The sequence below is a fragment of the Cydia fagiglandana genome, chromosome 26, assembly GCF_963556715.1.
Source record: "Cydia fagiglandana chromosome 26, ilCydFagi1.1, whole genome shotgun sequence".
Classification (NCBI taxonomy): domain Eukaryota; kingdom Metazoa; phylum Arthropoda; class Insecta; order Lepidoptera; family Tortricidae; genus Cydia; species Cydia fagiglandana.
Genome location: NC_085957.1, coordinates 4,507,466 through 4,526,941, shown reverse-complemented (window position 1 = coordinate 4,526,941; position 19,476 = coordinate 4,507,466). Strand labels below are relative to the sequence as shown.

Below are 19,476 nucleotides of genomic sequence, written 5' to 3'. Positions count from 1 at the left end.
TGCTGAACAAAATTTGAGTTTTTGTGTAAAGTTAAGTTATACTAATAGGGACCATAAGTCCATGAAACATTGACAAATTGTAAAAGTGTTGTAACCGTTACAATTACCGTCTGATTTCTAAAATCAAATCACGTAAATTGCTAATCTAATGATAGTAGCGAAATTCCTAGCCATTTCACATTTTACCATATTTACAAGTGTCCTAATCAAAATGTGGGAAACAATTTGCAACTACGTAATAATAAAGACATATCGCTAAAACGATGTAAACACCAGCTTATACAAATACACTTAAGTCTTTGATAAACTGATACAAGTACTATATGCGCAGGAGCAAGGCAGGTCGTTCAACGAGCACGTGGTTGGAAAGGGACGGCGATAGACGGATAGCGCTGTCTCGCTCGGTGCATAGGTGCGAAATGCATTGTTTGTTTTGGTTATTATTGCACTTTAGCGACATGTTTATTGATATTTAGGTAGGTCATACAGTCGCCATCATTTATATCGGAGCGGCCAAGGCGCTCACAAATATCTGAACACGTCTCTATTGTTAAGGCTTTAGAGTCGTGTTCAGATATTTTTGAGCACCTCGGCTGCTCCAATATATCTGATGGCGACTGTACAACTCATACAGATGCTAATTGCAAAGTGTTACTTGTCACTTTTTGACATCTATCAATAAGGATATTTAGACTACGTCCCGTAGTAGCAACATATCACCGTCAAAAAGGCCTTTTTCACTATGTAACAATAAAAACATGTTTTTTTTAAATTAATATTATCTCTGAAACTAGGCGAATTTCAAAAAAGTTTATAGGACATTTCTGTCTCTAAATATGATCACTTGATTAGGAATACGCTGTTGAAATTATTCGTTTTCCTCATGTTACACCGTGTATATGCGCAAACATACAGGATGTGTTTCTGAAAGAGTGCTGGGGGTTTCGTTTTCTGCAAGCGATTGTCATCTCGGCTAGGTGCCCTGAGAGAGAGTACCAATTCAGAATAAGATAGAGCAGAATGACATTTGCAAGCGTATATATATATATATATATATATATATATATATATATATATATATATATATATATATATATATACAGGGCGTCCCACGGCGATGCCACATGGAGGGAAAGTACCTTAAATATCATAGATAGCATATTTTGCTGAAAGAAGACTTCATTTTATTTTTAAAACTTAGTAAAGTTGCATTCATACTTTTTTAATATTTTTTGAAAAAAAATGTATGGGAAAAAATTATCGCGTCATTGGAGGAAAAGTACCTTAATTATTGTAAATGAACATCTTACTGAAAGAAGACATTATTTCGATTTAAAAAAACAAGTTGAATTGCATTTTAAATAATTTCATGGTTAAACCGGGAATCGAACCCGCTACACGAGAAAAAAAAATACCTTGTACCAAAAAAATTATTCTCACATTGAAGCCTTTCGATCGGTATGACAAAGCTACAAGGTATTTTTTTTTCTCGTGTAGCGGGTTCGATTCCCGGTTTAACCATGTAATTATTTAAAATGCAATTCAACTTGTTTTTTTAAATCGAAATAATGTCTTCTTTCAGTGAGATGTTCATTTACAATAATTAAGGTACTTTTCCTCCAATGACGCGATAATTTTTTTCCATACATTTTTTTTCAAAAAAAATTAAAAAAGTATGAATGCAATTTAACTAAGTTTTAAAAATAAAATGAAGTCTTCTTTCAGCAAAATATGCTATCTATGATATTTAAGGTACTTTCCCTCCATGTGGCATCGCCGTGGGACGCCCTGTATATATATATTATTTAATGAACCTACCGCGTTATGATAAAAAATAGAAACTGCACTTTTTATGAAATAAATTAAAGTTAGGGGTCGGAACCGGTTTTCACTGTTTGTGAATCATTTATTCAATTTTTCGATTGGCTGGATGTATAAGGTAATAGATACTTAATTTCTCTATACATATATTAAAATTACTGTTTGTTTATTATTATTTTGATGCTAACCGAAATTACAAACCGGTTAATTTTATGACGCAAAACCGGTTTCCAAACCATGATTAAAGTTACTGTTAATTATTTCATATTTTCAATATATTTTCAAGGTGCTAATCCTTCTCAATTTACTTCTACGAAAAATTCCTGATTCTTTTTTGTTATCTGCCGTCCAGTTTACTAGAGTCAGTCCAAGAAAAGTCTGCAGCGGATTTGATAACCCACGCAGTGCACGTGTTATTTTAAAATCAAACTTCTATGAAATTATGACGTAAAAATGACACTTGCACTGCGTGGGCTATAAAAAATCCGCTGCAGACTTTTCTTAGTCCGACTCTAATTTGCGAATAGATGTGCGTAAGCATTTTACAATCAATGTGTTTTCCTGATTCATTTCTAAATTTGGAATTAACACGTTTTCAAACGGGGTTCGTAAGTTAACAGTAACATAAAACATTACGCTGAAAACAAGTTTGTGTCAACACGTGTCGAGAGGAAGAATCACAACAACGCTCATATTATTCAGCACAGTCGCCATCAGATACATCGGAGCGGCCTAGGTGCCCGAAAATATCTGAACGCCCACTCTAAACGACTTGACAGTAGAGGCAGGCGTGGCTCACTCCGCGATTTCGTCGCTTTGCTAAAAGTACATCCGTTCCACCCCAATTTTGGGGAAAATCATAAGCCGCGCCGCGCGTGGCGCTGTCGCCACCTAGCGGCCAAATCTGTGCTGATCGTAACAGACGCGTTTTGTTAGAGAGTGAGTCTTCTGTACCCAGTACTATTATTTATTTTGTGGTAGAGGCGTGTTCAGATATCTGTGAGCAGCTTGGCCGCTTTGATATATCTGCTGGCGACTGCACAGTCAAGTTTAAAGATACGTCAAAAATATGTTCTACAACTCTTACGTCGGCAAGTTAAGAATTAAATAAAAAAGAAAAAGAATTTGAGTGTGGCTACACAATACCATTCGGTTTGGCAAAATAATTATAATACAGAAGGTTTCCTTCAAGCCATAAAAATAATTTCTAAAAACTCTCAGGCACTTCGTGTATAAAGTATTACTTTATGTAAGGTTTATGCAAACAGGGCTTTTACCTACACCTAAAGTTTCTGAAATTATGTAATAAGATTTACTTTAACTTTTAGGCTTTGTTTATGTTTGTTTAGAATAATTACTCGGCTGTAACAGCGCAATGTTTTTGTTATATTTTGTTTACATCTAATGCCTTTGAACGGGCAATTCTTGTTTATTTATTTTAAATGTCTTTTATTTATATACACGGTGTAACATGAGGAAACCGAATATTTTTAACAACGCATTTCTGAGGTCAAAAGAAAGAAAAAATTTAAGTAAGTAATATGAGTTTAGGTCAATTTCGTCAAAAATTGTTTGGTTTTGTTTTATTTTTTTCAATTTTTTCAGTGTATTTGTACATAAAAAATAAATGTTATTGGTAAACTTGTCAATTAAAATTGATTTCGAATTTTTTTTTGTAAAACCTACTTTTAACAAAGTGTTACTTGTCACTTTTTGACATCTATCAATAAGGATATTTAGACTACGTCCCATAGCAGGAACATCACCGTCAAATCAAAAAGGCTTTTTACACTTATGTAACAATAAAAACTTGTTTTTTTTTTTATTAATATTATCTCTGTAAATAGGCGAATTTCAAAAAGTTTATAGGACATTTTTGTCTCTAAATATGTTTCGGGGACGATAAATCGATCTAGCTAGGTGTTATCCCTGGGAAAACGCGCAATTTTGAGATTTTATGTTTCCGATCCAAGCTCGGTCTCCAATGTAATAATTAAATGCTTTATACTTCATTATAATTTAGATTTAAAAAGAAAAAAGTCGCGGTTCAGCGTGGCAACGCAGCGAGCGTGATAGGCTCCTTTGCGTCAGGAGAGGCGCGGGGCGAATTTGGTGAATAGTTTTTGTGTTGTTACTTTACGTTAAGATATTTGTAATTTTGTAAGTAGATTGTAAGATTTTTGAATTTAGATTTAGGGCTTCGTCACACAGGCGCGTATTCTGGACGGGCGGGCGTTTTATATGTAAAAGCGACGGAAAACGCGCCTGTGAGACGGAACCTTTAGATGCACGCCGAGGTCAATTATCCAGCGTCACAAGGAAACGTCACAACACAAGAATAATCCCCGTGACCTCAGCCGTTGCATTGAAGCTCAAAATAAACGCATTGTGCATTATAATTTCATACAGTATTTAATTAAAACGGCTGTATTAATTATGCTCAGCGATTCCGTCTGTCTAGTCTTATAATTTATAATCTTATAAATAGGGTATTATACTGTATTTAAAATAAATTATTTTACACCATGCATGAAATAAAGCACCAGATAATTATTAGAAAAACACAGATAGGAGTTATTTTTAAACACAAGTTTTATTTAATAAATCGGATAGAAATATAAAAAGTAGGTGAGTTGGCCGTGACGTCACGATGTAATGCTTCATATAAATTCCATATTTGCAAATCGTTTTGACAGTTTTAAAAAAGTAACTGATTTGACTAGTAGGAAAATATGTACTCTATTACGACAGATTTTGGGGTTCGTTCCATAGTAAAACTTCCTCAGTATAATCCCATAACCTCCCTGGCAACGGGAATGCACTTATTTTTTGGCCACCCTGTATATTTACGGCCATTAAAGATTCCTGAGCGCAATCGTAACATTTAAAATTGCACATTCAGCTAATCCATTGTGTGCAAGTGGTGCAACGCCTGTGGCGATGCATCTCGGCCGTTATAAATATATTAACCCACATTCTGACACGGACGGACACGAGGACACGACAGAATTAAACTGTCTCCAGCCAAGGAAACAGAGGCTTGTAAATCATTGCATCATCACATCATCATGTATTTTTGGAGCACAAAAACAAATTAAAAAAACAACGGGTCGCACTCCGGGAGTGCCGGAACTGAAAACTCAATGACATTGTAACAGTTTTTCGATCAGGTCACATGTCCTTACGAATCTTCAATCTGTCGAATCTGTCGGCCACGTGACCTGTCGCGAGTTTAACATTTTTTCCCCACCACAAAAAAAAAAAAAATATGCGCTGGTGGCCGAGCGGTAAGAGCGAGCGACTTGCAACCAATGAGATTTTCGGAACTTATGTACGAAATATCATTTGATATTTACCAGTCGCTTTTCGGTGAAGGAAAACATCGTGAGGAAACTGGACTAATCCCAATAAGGCCTAGTTTCCCCTATGGGTTGGAAGGTGAGATGGCCGCCGCTTTCGTAAAAACTAGCGGCTACGTCAATTCTTGGGATTAGTTGTCAAGCGAACCCCACGCTCTCATGAGCCGTGGCAAAATGCCGGGATAACGCGAGGAAGAAGCTATTACTCCCCCTTGGCGACGCCCTTGCAAGTGCGTTGCCAGCCCCAGCCGAAGACTGGAGTACGCACTTTTCTTATACAGACGATTTTATTGATGATAATTTTCATAATCATTATAATTTATTCATTGCATCCATATTTGTAGAAACATCACATTTGATACTTGACATATCTAAGCTTAGAATAAATTTAAAAGTGGAAAAAATACTGTCTTGGGTGAGACTTGAACTCACGGCCTCTGGATCGATACTCCAGCGCTCTGCCATCTGAGCCACCAAGACCTCATGCCTAGCCAGCAAATCTTTCCACCATATTAATTACCCAAGACAGTAATTTTCCCACTTTTAAATTTATTCTAAGCTTATTAGCATCGTTCGCAGACGTTTCTGCTTGTTAAAAGTTAAAATTGACATATCTAATCCATAGCGTTTCTAGATCTATTCATTGACGGATCTTAAGGTTCGAATCGGGCCGTTAGCTTAGAGTGGTATTCCATCTGTCCAATTTCTTTATCCAATGTCATACATCTCTTTCTCTCGTTAAGCAAAATGTGAGACGCAATACACACAGATGGAATACAACCCATATGGACTCTCATCATTCATCATTTCAGCCTATATACGTCCCACTGCTGAGCACAGGCCTCCTCTCATGCGCGAGAGGGCTTGGGCTATAGTCCCCACGCTAGCCCAATGCGGATTGGGGACTTCACATACACCTTTGAATTTCTTCGCAGATGTATGCAGGTTTCCTCACGATGTTTTCCTTCACCGAAAAGCTAGTGGTATATATCAAATGATATTTCGTACATAAGTTCCGAAAAACTCATTGGTACGAGCCAGGATTTGAACTCCGGATTGAAAGTCAGACGTCATATCCACTCGACCACCACTGCTTCTTCATGGACTCTATGGACTCTACATAATTATAATCTCCATATTTGTGCGTAACCGTCAAATCAGTGCGCACGAAACTGTAGAAAGCGCAAATCGCAGTGAAAGTGGCTCGTATTGTTAGAAAGTCCCCGTATTCGGTCGCGAAAATCCGTTAGCATTTTCTTGATCCGCTAACTTGGGCTTTAGGGTTATTTATTGCCCTACATTTTTTCATAATTTCTCCATCAATGTAACGGTTAATATGTTTTTTTACGGCGCGGAAACTTGGACCCTCAAGAAGGCCGACAGAGCTCGCATTGATGCGTTTGAGATGTGGTGCTGGCGGCGAATGCTTCGAGTGCCATGGACAGCCCACCGCACAAATGTGTCCATCTTACAAGAAGTGGGAGTTACTGTCAGGCTGTCCATCTGTCTTCGTAGAATTTTTGAATTCTTTGGACACATAGCCAGAAAGAAAAATGACAACCTGGAAATGCTTCTGGTAACGGGGAAAGTCCAAGGAAGGCGACCACGTGGAAGAAGCCCAATGCGATGGACAGATCAGATCCGCGAAGGCACTAAATCTAAAATCCACGATGCACTGCACACTGCTGAAGATCGCAACAAGTGGAAGGAGTTAGTCCACAAAATAATTCGTGGAGGCCACGACCCTCAGCAATGAGGAATACGACACAAGGAGGAGGATGTTTTTTTTTAACCTTTTTCTAAGTCTTCGCTAATTTTTCACGACTTCTTGCAAAGACAATTTACGAATGAGGTATTTAGTTTGTCAAAGGACTGTCTCATTTCAATCGTAGACAGAGAGAATCATATTATCTTTGTCTTACACTAGTACTTGCACCGAAAAGAAAAGGATGAGTATAGTTTTCCTGGTTCTTACTGACTGACAAATTTCCATATTAAACGCTGACGCCCCGCTCGGAAAACGCGCCTGTGTGACGGAACCTTTAATAAGACAATTTGTATAGAGACACAATAATATAGGTACTCTGGGAAACTTTGCCAGTAGAAGAAGACGCGAAATTCAAATTTTCTATAGGACCAACTTTCGGGCCTAAAGTTTTTAGGTTTCCGTACCCAAAGGGTTTTACGGGGCCCTATTACTAAGACTCCACTGTCCGTCTGTCACCACTCACCAGGCTGTATCTCATGAATCGTGATAGCTAGACAGTTGCATTTTTCTAATGTATTTCTGTTGACGCTATAACAAATACCAAAAAGTACGGAACCCCCGGTGGGCGAGTCCGACTCGCACTTGTCCGGTTTTTTCCATGCATAGACAAACCTATTTTTTTTAACGCAAATGGCCAACGCGACACGCTAGCCGGTCTTACGTAAATAATATTTTCGAACGCGACCTTGAACTCTTCCAAAACATCTCGAACGACCGTTGACGTAAACGGTAGCCATTTTGGCAGATTGATTGGCAGCCATAGATTTACATAATCAAATATTTATTAAAAAGTTAAGAACCGTTACACATAAATACGTTAGAATTCAGCTACCAAATGTTTTAAACTATGTTTCGTTGGATTCAAGAAATTTCTAGTATTTGTAGTGTAAAGAAATGTGTTTTTAAACTAAAAGGGGGGTTATTTTCAGAAATCCGAACGTAAAGGTAAATACTAAATCTCTTCTATTTAGTATGTACAGTCAACTGCAGGGATAGCTGACCCCCCTTTGTATGCAGGGGAGGGACACACAGTTTTTGTCGCGGATATCTTCTAGGGAAACTAAACCGGTTTTTAATTGCATGGAAAAACCGGTTAGTCACCGTTTTCAACTTTTCATACTAATAAAAACCGGTTCACATTCCCTATATCTTCACGGGGCTGGATAAATTTACTTGCGATACTTATGTAACGTATGGAGGTCCAAGGGGGAGGCCTAAGTTCAGCAGTGGAGTGAGTGGACGTCTTATGGCTGAGATGATGATGATGATGACTTATGTAAGTATGAAAATAATAGAATTGCGCATTTAGCGTGTATACCTAAACGGAACAATAAAATCTTACTTAGCAACTTTTACTAACAATACCCTCGTGCCACCCACCATACAAAATTATAGCCAAGGAAGTTCGAATGTTATTGTATTTTTAATTAGGTTTAATTTCATTTGTACGAATAATTTTCGAGACAAATGAAATGCTACCTACTTTGTTTTTAATTAAGGTTGACATTCCATCGAAACTAAGTGTACATCCTAATGTACATTAGTACATTGGGCGGCACGAGGATACTAACCGACCCGGATATCGCTAAACATAATATATATGGCTGTCTCATACATTTTGGCTGATCAGATGGCGATGTTGTGTATGAGAGAGAAAACGCATGTAAAAACATCTGATACAATGTTTTTGTGTATCTAAAAGAGCGAGCCATTATTTTTTTCGCGTTTCGTTATATAAATAAGACCCATTTTTGCAGACTACAATAATTTATGGCTAGATTGCCTTTGAAAAATACTATTTTCGCAGTAGAACAGAGCAAAACAACAGCGTTGTTTACTGAATTGTTTTTATTTTAAAAATAAAGTGGCCATAGACAATGTAATATGTAATAATCCTTTATTTCAGACAGTAAATTTTATAGACAACATAGAGGTACAATAATATAGAGATGACACGGGGGAGGGGCCAAACGACCGAACGAGATGCAGTTATGGAAATTTCAGTAGGAGTAGCAGAGAAAGCGGTATTATTGCTTGTCCTTGTCACAGTCTCACTTTTTGTTTGTTCCCCACCAAAAATTTAGTATGGTTTATGGTGGGCAACAAATAACCCGGCCGAATTACGTAGATTGTTTTTGGTATGTTGTCAGGAATGTTAAAAGTTAAAACGTGTTTTTAATATTGTCGCTTTGCGTATGTTTTGTCCCTTACGGAGGCACGCGTATAGCTCATCTATGTAATACTAGGTCTATGATAGACAAAGTCGTCAATAATACCAACTTAATAGAGAAATAATGTCAATCTAATCCAGTACTCTAGATGGCCAGCAACCTTGTAACACTGGCTGGAGGAGAACTGCTACCATAAAACACCTTTTGTTACACATTTCGAATTTAAACCTTATCCCCTTGTGTTTAGAGTTCATTATCGTTCAAACATTACAGATGCATCCATGTCCTTATAAGATAAATTGAACTGTGTTATTATGGGGTAAGGTCGATGAGTTGGAAGTATTGTGGAGATACCTTTTAGGGGAGCGTTTGTTGCTCGTGACCAAGTATAGTCTGAACCGTGGATAGAGTCAGACCAAGAAAAGTCTGCAGCGGATTTGATAGCCCACGCAGTGTAAGTGTTATTTATACTTCATAATTTCATAGAAGTTTGACGTTTAAAATGACACGTTCAACAAATTATTTTAATTTACAAAACCGTTGACACCGTGAGGTATTTTGGCATATTCCTGTATGGCTACCATCAGTTTGGCATTGACATAAACGCTATCGTGAACGTAATTTACTTTCTATATATCTCTTTCGCACTAATATGTCAGTACGAGCGAGATGCATAGAAAGTAAATTACGTTCACGATAGCGTTTATGTCAATGCCAAACTGATGGTAGCCGTACTGCAGCCTTCACTATCTGACGAAAAACAGAATCCTTTGTCATACTCACATATTTGCAGTTTATTTTTAGGGATCACGCGATTTCGAAATTAACGAAATTTACAGCTAATTTACAGCTGTCAAAACAGAGACAGATACAAGGTGCATCAAAGAAAATCCCTGAGGATACCAAAATAATTGTTCTGAGCGCGAACTGCATTTTTTTAACGGCTTCAAAGTAATTACATTTTAGGCAGATTTGGCAGAACAATACAGTGTAAATATATGTAGGCACGATAAATATAAATATAAACTGAAATAAATGTCCAGTGCCCCACCAGTCCACAGTGTCCAGTGTGCTGGAGGCCTTGGTCACTTTTTCTTAGTATATGACATTTATTTCAGTTTATAATTTATAGTGTTTCTACTTGAAATAAAAACAAATTAAAGTATGTTTTGAAAATAATTTACATAATTTGTTCTAATAGTATACGATACATTATATACTCTGGCATGCTAACTTTGTCAGTAGAAAGAGGCGCGAAAAAAAATAAACCCTCCCATAGAAAATGGACCAGCCAAAATGTATGAAACACAGATTTTCTTCGCTATTTCGGGGTTGGTCCCATAGTAAAAGTTGCTCAGTATAATCCCAAAACCTCCCTGGCAACGGGAATGCAGTTATTTTTTGGCCACTCTGCATATCTTCTATTAGATTAATAACTCTTTGCTCTTGACATTGACTCTTCATACTTTTATTTTTAATTTGCCGCCTTTTATCGACGGAAATTGCCAAGACTAGTTTTTACAATTTTATAATCTATGGTAATCAAATAAATGTGGACGCAAAGAGAATAGAGTGCAATGACACCAAAGACATTTTTTTTAAATGGCGAAGCAAATGGCCGTTCTCTTTGTCTCGAGCATAAATTATAGACGCATACTCTATTGTGTAGAATACCTATTGTATTGTGGTCTATGTCAGGTATTTACGTAGGCTTGAATTATCATAATATCGTAGTAGTTAAAATAGAGAAATTTAAAATATAGTGTGATGTTTTATTGGTTAAGTGTTTCTATCGTGCGTGGTACGTTATAAAATGTCGTTATTGCCAAAACTACAGAATAAATAATAGTACTAGGTACAAAAGACTAACTCTCTAACAAAACGCGTCTGTTACGATCAGCACAGATATGGCCGCTAGGTGGCGACAGCGCCACGCGCGGCTTATGGCAAACCCCAAAATTGGACGACGGATGTACTTTTAGCTACCTGTAGCAAAGCGACGAAATCGCGGACTGAACCACGGCTGCCAAAACACACAAAAGGGGGGGGAGACATAATTAAAAAAAGTGCCTCTATGTTTTTATGAAATGATCTGACCATCAAACCCCAAAATACGTCCCACTGCTGGGCACAGGCCTCCTCTCACTCACAAGAGGGCTTGGGCTATAGTCCCCACGCTGGCCCAATGCGGATTGGGGACTTCACATAAACCTTTGAATTTCTTCGCGGATGTATGCAGGTTTCCTCACGATGTTTTCCTTCACCGAAAAGCAAGTGGTAACTATCAAATGATATTTCGTACATAAGTTCCGAAAAACTCATTGGTACGAGCCAGGATTTGAGCCCGCTACCTCCGGATTGAAAGTCGAACGTCATATCCACTCGGCCACCGCAGCTTCCAGTATAAAAGTAAGTAAACAAAATCTACCCTCAAAGACTCCTTAAGCCAGTTGAGGGTAATAGATGAAATCACAAGATTAAATAATGTAGGTTAAAGTCAGGCCGTTCAGTGACAGATCCAGGCGGTTGTGTATTTGATCGGTTAGCCAATAAATGTTAGAACTACCCGAAAATGTACAAATAGTTAACTTTTAAAAATACCTACAGATACAGACTATAGCAACAACAATCGCTCATTAGCTACTTTAGCCGCTTACGAGGACGGCATGCTTGATTGCCACCAACTTATATTATAGGTACAAAAATATCATTTCATTACGGATTTTTTTAATCCGCCATTTTAAACAAGTTGTCAACACTTAATCGACGGTAAACATTGAATCAGCCCTCGGGTCAAACGCCCGATGACGATGACGTCACGCCATCGAAACTATATCTCACAACCGTGGGCATAAGTCAACGACCTATGGAAATATTCAATATTAGAACTAACGACATCTTGTGACATCGCTTTCAATGATTTCAATATTGAATTTTTCGTTCAGCTCTCTTGATATTGGGTCTAAATATTTGAGTTATTTTTTGGGGTTCCGTACCCAAAGGGTCTTCTTCTTCGTCTTCGCATTGTCCCGGCATTTTGCCACAGCTCTGAGGTCCGCTTGGCAACTTATTCCTAGGAAGGGCATAGTTTTATTTTATTTTCAAGGCAATTTTTTTTTTATTTGCTGCTGTTTTCTACCGACGGAAATGGCTTAACTGAGTATATTTTTAAGGTCATTGGCATCATTGCTCTCATCAATATGGAGTTGAGAAGGTTAAGCAAGCATATTTTATGGCTGTTACGTCATCATTTGATAATATTATTTCTAAGGTATTCCTATCTCATTCGACTTCTGTAACCTTACTTCGAAATATCTGGAATCGATCAAGCTTAAAATAGACTTAAATTTCTACAAAACAATCTATAAATTTGTCTATCCCCAGATAACTTTTCAATACTCTTTATTTTACTCACCTCTCCAATCTAAAATCAACTATGCTGTCCAAAAAATAGAGTGCAAATTCGATGGCAAATTTCAAGCAGATACGAGATTTAAAAATTAACGTTCGATTTCCGTTTATTTTTTCGCGCCAGTATTTTCGCGTCTCAATGCTGCCAATGTCACGGTCAAGCGAACGTCGACCTTATGACAAGGACGTTCTATTCCGGAGTCCGCGCTTCGAATTTTAAAAAGTTACGACTTGGCGGGAGAGTTTATGGTTTTGTATTTTAAAAGTGATAAATTGCTTTTTAAATTTTCTTTTAATGGATATGAAATAAATAAGTAATACAATTAACGATTACGAAAGAAATAAAAGTACAAAGACCATTTACTTATTTATTGAAACAATTACATAATATATTACATTTTTAGGGTTCCGTACCCAAAGGATCAATACGGGACCCTATTACTAAGATTCTGCTGTCCTTCTGCCTGTCACCAGGCTGTAACACAAGAACCGTGATAGCTAGACAGTTGAAATTTTCACAGATGATGTATTACTGTTGCCGCTATAACAACAAATACTAAAAACAAAATAAAATGTATATTAAAGTGGGGCTCCCAACCTCCCATACAACAAACGTGATTTTTATTGCCGTTTTGTGCGTAATTGTAAGGAACCCTTCGTGCGCGAGTCCGTCTCGCACTTGGCCAGTTTTTGATTTCATTGTACATATTTTGGTTTTGTTGGCGTCCCAAATAGCTCTGCGCCTAAAGATTTGTTTCCACTTCCCACATCTTTTTAATAACTTTTTCTACATTTTTAAAACAATAAGCTTATTTAGGTCGGCATCTTGTTACGTCATTAGTACCTAGTTTTATATTTCACAGAATAGGTGTTTAAAATTATTTAGATAGCAATTGCCCTTTCCAATGTCATGGATAATGTTTCTATAATAGGTATCCCATCAAAAACATAAATGTAAAAAAGGAGAGCCAAGTTCAATACAAAAATTATGCTTGGCTGTGGGGTTCGCCGCAAAAAGAATGGAGATTTAAATGAGTGCCAAGTTCTATGCAAAATCCAAATATGTATTTATAGGAATAAAATAACATTATAAACAAGTAATAGAGTTTAAACTCTATTTCTTTGCTTTATTGGATACCTATAACAATTGCTGTTATTTAAAAAAAATGCGAGATCTTAAAGCAGGTTAGATTTGACTTGGCCAGTTTTCATTACATCAGTCATTTTATAAAGTTATTCAACATATATATTTTGTAATTCTGATAAAAACTGGCCAAGCCAAATCTAACCTACTTTAAGATCTCACATTTTTTTTAAATAACAGCAATTGTTATAGGTATCCAATAAAGCAAAGAAATAGAGTTTAAACTCTATTACTTGTTTATAATGTTATTTTATTCCTATAAATACATATTTGGATTTTGCATAGAACTTGGCACTCATTTAAATCTCCATTCTTTTTGCGGCGAACCCCACAGCCAAGCATAATTTTTGTATTGAACTTGGCTCTCCTTTTTTACATTTATGTTTTTGATGGGATATCAATACTTTTTGTAAAGAAAACTAGGCAGGTATTGAGATTTAATGTTTTTTCTTGTGTTTCCGCTGCATGTTTTTTACTTCTGTTCTTTGTATTAATTATGTGGTGCCGCGCGCCGCCAACGACACACCGTTGGCCGGTTGTTTAGCGCGTATTACAGGTTTTTTGTATGGGGACCCCCCCTATTTTTTTACTTTTTTTATTTTTAGATTTTTTCCTACGCTTACACACAATTACCGAGCTGGATTCCAAATTTCATCCTTCTAGGTCATCTGGAAGTAGGTTAGGTTTAGGTACTATATGTAAGTCACAATAAAAAAGAAATTTGTATGGGAACCCCCCCCTATTTATTAACTTTTTTTTGTTTTTAGATTTTTTCCTACGCTTACACACAATAACCGAGCTGGATTCCAAATTTCATCCTTCTAGGTCATCTGGAAGTAGGTTAGGTTTAGGTACTTATATGTCAGTCACAATAAAAAATGGTTTTTTTGTATGGGGACCCCCCCTATTTTATAACTTTTTTTAATTTTTAGATTTTTTCCTACGCTTTCACACAATAACTGAGCTGGATTCCAAATTTCATCCTTCTAGGTCATCTGGAAGTAGGTTAGGTTTAGGTACTTATATGTCAGTCACAATAAAAAATGGTTTTTTTTGTATGGGGACCCCCCCTATTTTATAACTTTTTTTAATTTTTAGATTTTTTCCTACGCTTTCACACAATAACTGAGCTGGATTCCAAATTTCATCCTTCTAGGTCATCTGGAAGTAGGTTAGGTTTAGGTACTATAGGTATGTCAGTCAGTCTTAAAATTTACGACTTTTTGACCTTCATATCTTTATAACCGTTTGAGCTAGCTTCATGAAATTTGGGCTTCTAGATGTCCTTATGGATATAATTAAACACACGTAGTTTTATGTGTTTACGTTAAAGATGTTTTGAGTTATAGAAGGGTCAAAAGTGGCACCAAGTGGTTCGTGTAATATTACACTTGGCGCTGGCTAGCCAGTTCCTTTGCTTGAACTTGGCTTGACACGCTGCCGCGTGTCTAGATCCACGTCACAGACAAAACACGTTTTATGTAAGGGGCTGTCCATAAATTACGTCATCGATTTTTGACGATCTTGACCCCCCCCCCCCAAATCCCAAATGTCCAGACCCCCCCCCCTAATTTGAAATGACGTAATTTATGAATAGCCCCTAAGGTGAAGTGGGGCTATTTAGACTGCGGGGTGATGTAAAGTAATCGAAATATCTTCCATGTTTTACACTATTTGCTTGGGCTATAGTCCCCACGCTAGCCCAATGCGAATTGGAGACTTCACAATACATCTTTGAATTTCTTCGCAGATGTATGTAGGTTTCCCCGCGTTTTCCTTCACCGAAAAGCTAGTATATCAAGTGTGTCCACAAAATAGACTATTAAAAATGTATGGTCCAAGAACACTTAGAAAATACCTACAGTGAATATCGCGTAGTTATGGTAAAACATTCTACATAACATAGTAATAAGATCAGAGATCCTTTTCTAGTTGTAAGTCATTAAAAAAAAGTAACGGCTGTTCCATGAACCGTTACCAGTTTATGGTTATAAAACTCATAAATTATGAATACACTTGTCTATGCATTAGAGGAAGTGCTTAATGTCAACTTTACGGACGCTAACTCTAACATAGACAATACAATTTATGTTTTAATCCCTTTTTAGGCAAAGGCTAACGGCTGTACAGCCGTGTAAATTTATTCTATTAATTCTAGTAACAATGCCATGTAACGGTGGTGGCCGAGTGGATATGACGTCCGACTTTCAATCCGGAGGTCGCGGGCTCAAACCCCGGCCCGTACCAATGAGTTTTGTGGAACTTATTTATGAAATACCATTTGATATTTGCCAGTCGCTTTTCGATGAAGGAAAATCATCGTGAGGAAACCGGACTAATCCCAATAAGGCCTAGTTCGTCTGAGTTGGAAGGTCAGACGGCAGTTGCTTCCTAAAAAGTGCCTACGTCAATTCTTTTAGTTGTCAAGCGGATCCCAGGCTCCTACGAGCCGTGGCAAAATGCCGGGATAACGCGAGAAAGACAGTCTGTGTCACTAGTAAAAGTGAATACTAATAGTGTCTTGGAGTATAAATAGTTGCATCTATCTTGCCAACCGGCCTACTAGCTTCGAAAGAGTGCAAGTGCCAGTCAAATTAATGTGTAAACAGTCTATTTAGAGTTAAATAAGTGGTAGCTATATAATTAGAACACTCTCACTAGTTACAACATGTGTAATGACAGAATTACTAACTAGGCCTGTCATAATCAATTTTAAGGTTCCGAACCCAAAGGGTAAAAGCGGGGCCCTACTACTAAACTCCACTGTCCGTCTGTCTGTCACCAGGCTGTATCTCATGAACCATGATAGCTGAAAATGATTTGCTTTACTTTTATTTAAATACCTAAAGATACAGAGTATAGTACTGATAAAAAATAATGGGAAAGCCATCAAAATGCTAAGAATAAAATTTTATCTGTTGTACTGGTATAAAAACATGGCTATAAGAATGATGTCATAATTGTTGACTTTCTTTAATAATGCAATGTCATTGTGACATTTTATGTCAATGTAACACTTAAACATGTTTAACATGTCTTAAGAACAAAATAAACAATTAAAGAGTTATACTGTTAGAGAGTTGTAAAGACAAAAAAAAAACGTGGCCAGTGTGTTTGGCTGTCAAAACAACATTGTTTTGACCATGTTTTGTGGGAGCCTATGTATGGAGCTGTATTGTCAAATTCGAGGCACTATTTTTTTACACAGTACATCTCTACTACTTTCAATAACTCTTTGGCAGAATGCGCAGGGCCTAGTCTGTATTTAAATAAAAGCAAAATCTACCCTCAAATGGCTTCTTACGCCAGTTGAGGGTAGATGAAAACATTACATGATTAAATGATGTAGGTTAAAGTTTTGTATTTGGTTGGTTAACCAATAAATTTTGTAACTTATATTCCTTTGACATGCATGAATTATGTCAATACAAATAATTTTCACATGCCATAAGGCTGAACATATCATGGGTCAATATGTATAATATACTTAATAATATCTACTGTACCGTATGTTCTCGTGAATAAACTTTCATTTCATTTCATTTCATTTCATTTCATAAATGTTTTTTATTTAAATACTTACATAAATTTTCCTTTTCTTTCCTTTTCTTTCGTTGTTGTTCAGTATGTATAAATCTTAGTGTCTCTCTCTTTTTTATGTCTGTTTTTTGTGTGTCGCTGGCGTATGGGTTGTCGTCTCATAGTTTTAAGTCAGGTCCCCACTGAAAACCAGCGCCACGGATTGCCGCGGCATTATGCTGAGTGGGGTCCTATTTTAGCGTCCAATGTTTTTTATGTTTGTATGTCTTTGTTTTCTAGATGTAATATGTTGTGGCGTTAAATAAATGTATTTTCTTTCTTTCTTTCAAATATTCAGAGTAAAAAGGGGACTCTACGAGTATTACTAAGACTCCACTGTCCGTCTGTCTGTCACCAGGCTGTATCTCATGAACCGTGATAGCTGAAAGTAAATTCTCCTGAGATCCAGAAGCGGTTGTTTTGAATTTGGAACTGTTATGTACATAATTAAAGTTCTAAATAGATTCAGGAATATGTACGAAAATTTGGCATTGTACATATCATAGCCGGTTAAACATCTTTGTCGGTAGAAAATGCATAGAAAATAGCACGCAAAAATGAGCCCTGATTTATGATAGATAGGTAAAGAAGCGCTGGTGGCCTAGCAGTAAGAGCATGCGACTTTCAATCCGGAGGTCGCGGGTTTAAACCCCGGCTCGTACCAATGAGTTTACGGAACTTATGCATGAAATATCATTTGATATTTACCAGTTGCTGTTCGGTGAAGGAAAACATCTAGAGGGAACTGGACTAATCCCAATAAAGCCTAGTTTCCCCTCTGGGAAGGTCAGATGGCAGTCGCTTTCGTGATAACTAGTCCGTACGCCAATTCTCGGGATTAGTTGCCAAGCGGACCCCAGGCTCCCATGAGCCATGGCAAAAATGTCGGGTTAACGCGAGGAAGATGAGATAAATAGCTCAATGAAGTCAATAAACTCTTTGTCCTAATATTAAAACACTAATTGCGTTCGTCTTGTGTATAACAGATTCTGATAAGAATTGATCCAACAGATTAGATTAAAAACTAACAACATTGCTTTGTCTAAACTAAAAAGGTTTTCACAATGGTAATGAAAAAATAAAGTTTGTTTTTCTACACGATTTTCAGACGAAGGAGTCATACTCATACGTTTTCCTGCTTTAAAAAAAAACAAAGGTGACTAAGGCATTCGCTAGGTTACTGACGTTACTGTCAATATATTGAGGTTAAATCGTTCATATTACTTTGGTCTTGCAAAGAGACTAACACCAAACGCTCGATAACTATTCCGTTACCTTCGATAGTCTTCCAAACTTACACAGACAGGTAAGATTCGGTGGAAAAAACAGCTAGAATCGGAGTTTAATGTGACCTGCAATTTCACTGTCACTTAACAAGAGAAACGCACTGAAATCCACTCTTCTATGTTGCCGGTTCGCAGTCCAAACACCAAAAGAACATCCAAATTTAAATAAACTGATACGAAACAATGATTTCAACAATATTTTTCAAGTTATCACTGCACATAACCGCACTAACCACAATACTTGACGATAGCGAAATCGTTTTGCAACTGACTTCCGATCGAAGAACTATGAACACGTCATGCTGACAACTAGAGCGGGACAACGCTATCTAGCAAAACGAAAGGTACGACATAAGTCGACCAAATTAAAGAGCTTTTCAATTCGTAACGTTACATCACACACGAATGATTTTACACTATGAACGGCTTATTATGCTACGATAAACCGGCTTTGTGTGTCTTCTAACTATCGAATAGTAGTTGATCTTGTCACGGTTAAACAACGTTTACCTGATAATTATAATGACGAAGCAAGTTATTAAATATAAATGATTCTTTTCGATTAATGCACAGCTGATCTAGAATGTTTAATAACAGCGCCATCTATCGACGAGTAGCGGAACTTGTCGTCAAGTCAGCATGTATGAACGTTTGGCCATTCTTTAGTAGATGGCGTTGCCATCGCAATATACTTGTACTTTGCTCTCATCAAATATCGCATGCATGGTCATTATTAAATAATTGTACAAAATTGACGGCAGAAAACGTATAGTGCTCAATTTTGTGGCCAACATGTGATTACATGACATGTAAACACACACAGGTAAACAGATACCGTAATTACCTAATTACGTAAAAACTACTTCGAACACGACAAAGAAATAATGTTAATAGTAAGTTGACCAGTTTTTCCTCATATTTGTATGATAAACAGAGC

The 19,476-nt window shown here is 37.1% G+C and overlaps 1 protein-coding gene across 1 annotated transcript in view; it reads right to left on the bottom strand.

The window, feature by feature from the left end:
- Nucleotides 1–18,817, bottom strand: part of LOC134677463 (segmentation protein cap'n'collar-like) — a 166,383-nt gene extending 147,566 nt beyond the window's left edge. The window contains exon 1 of the mRNA XM_063535945.1: nt 18,529–18,817. The gene's annotated coding sequence lies outside the window, so the exon portion shown is untranslated. The remainder of the gene's footprint in view (nt 1–18,528) is intronic.
- Between the last annotated feature and the right edge of the window lie 659 nt (nt 18,818–19,476).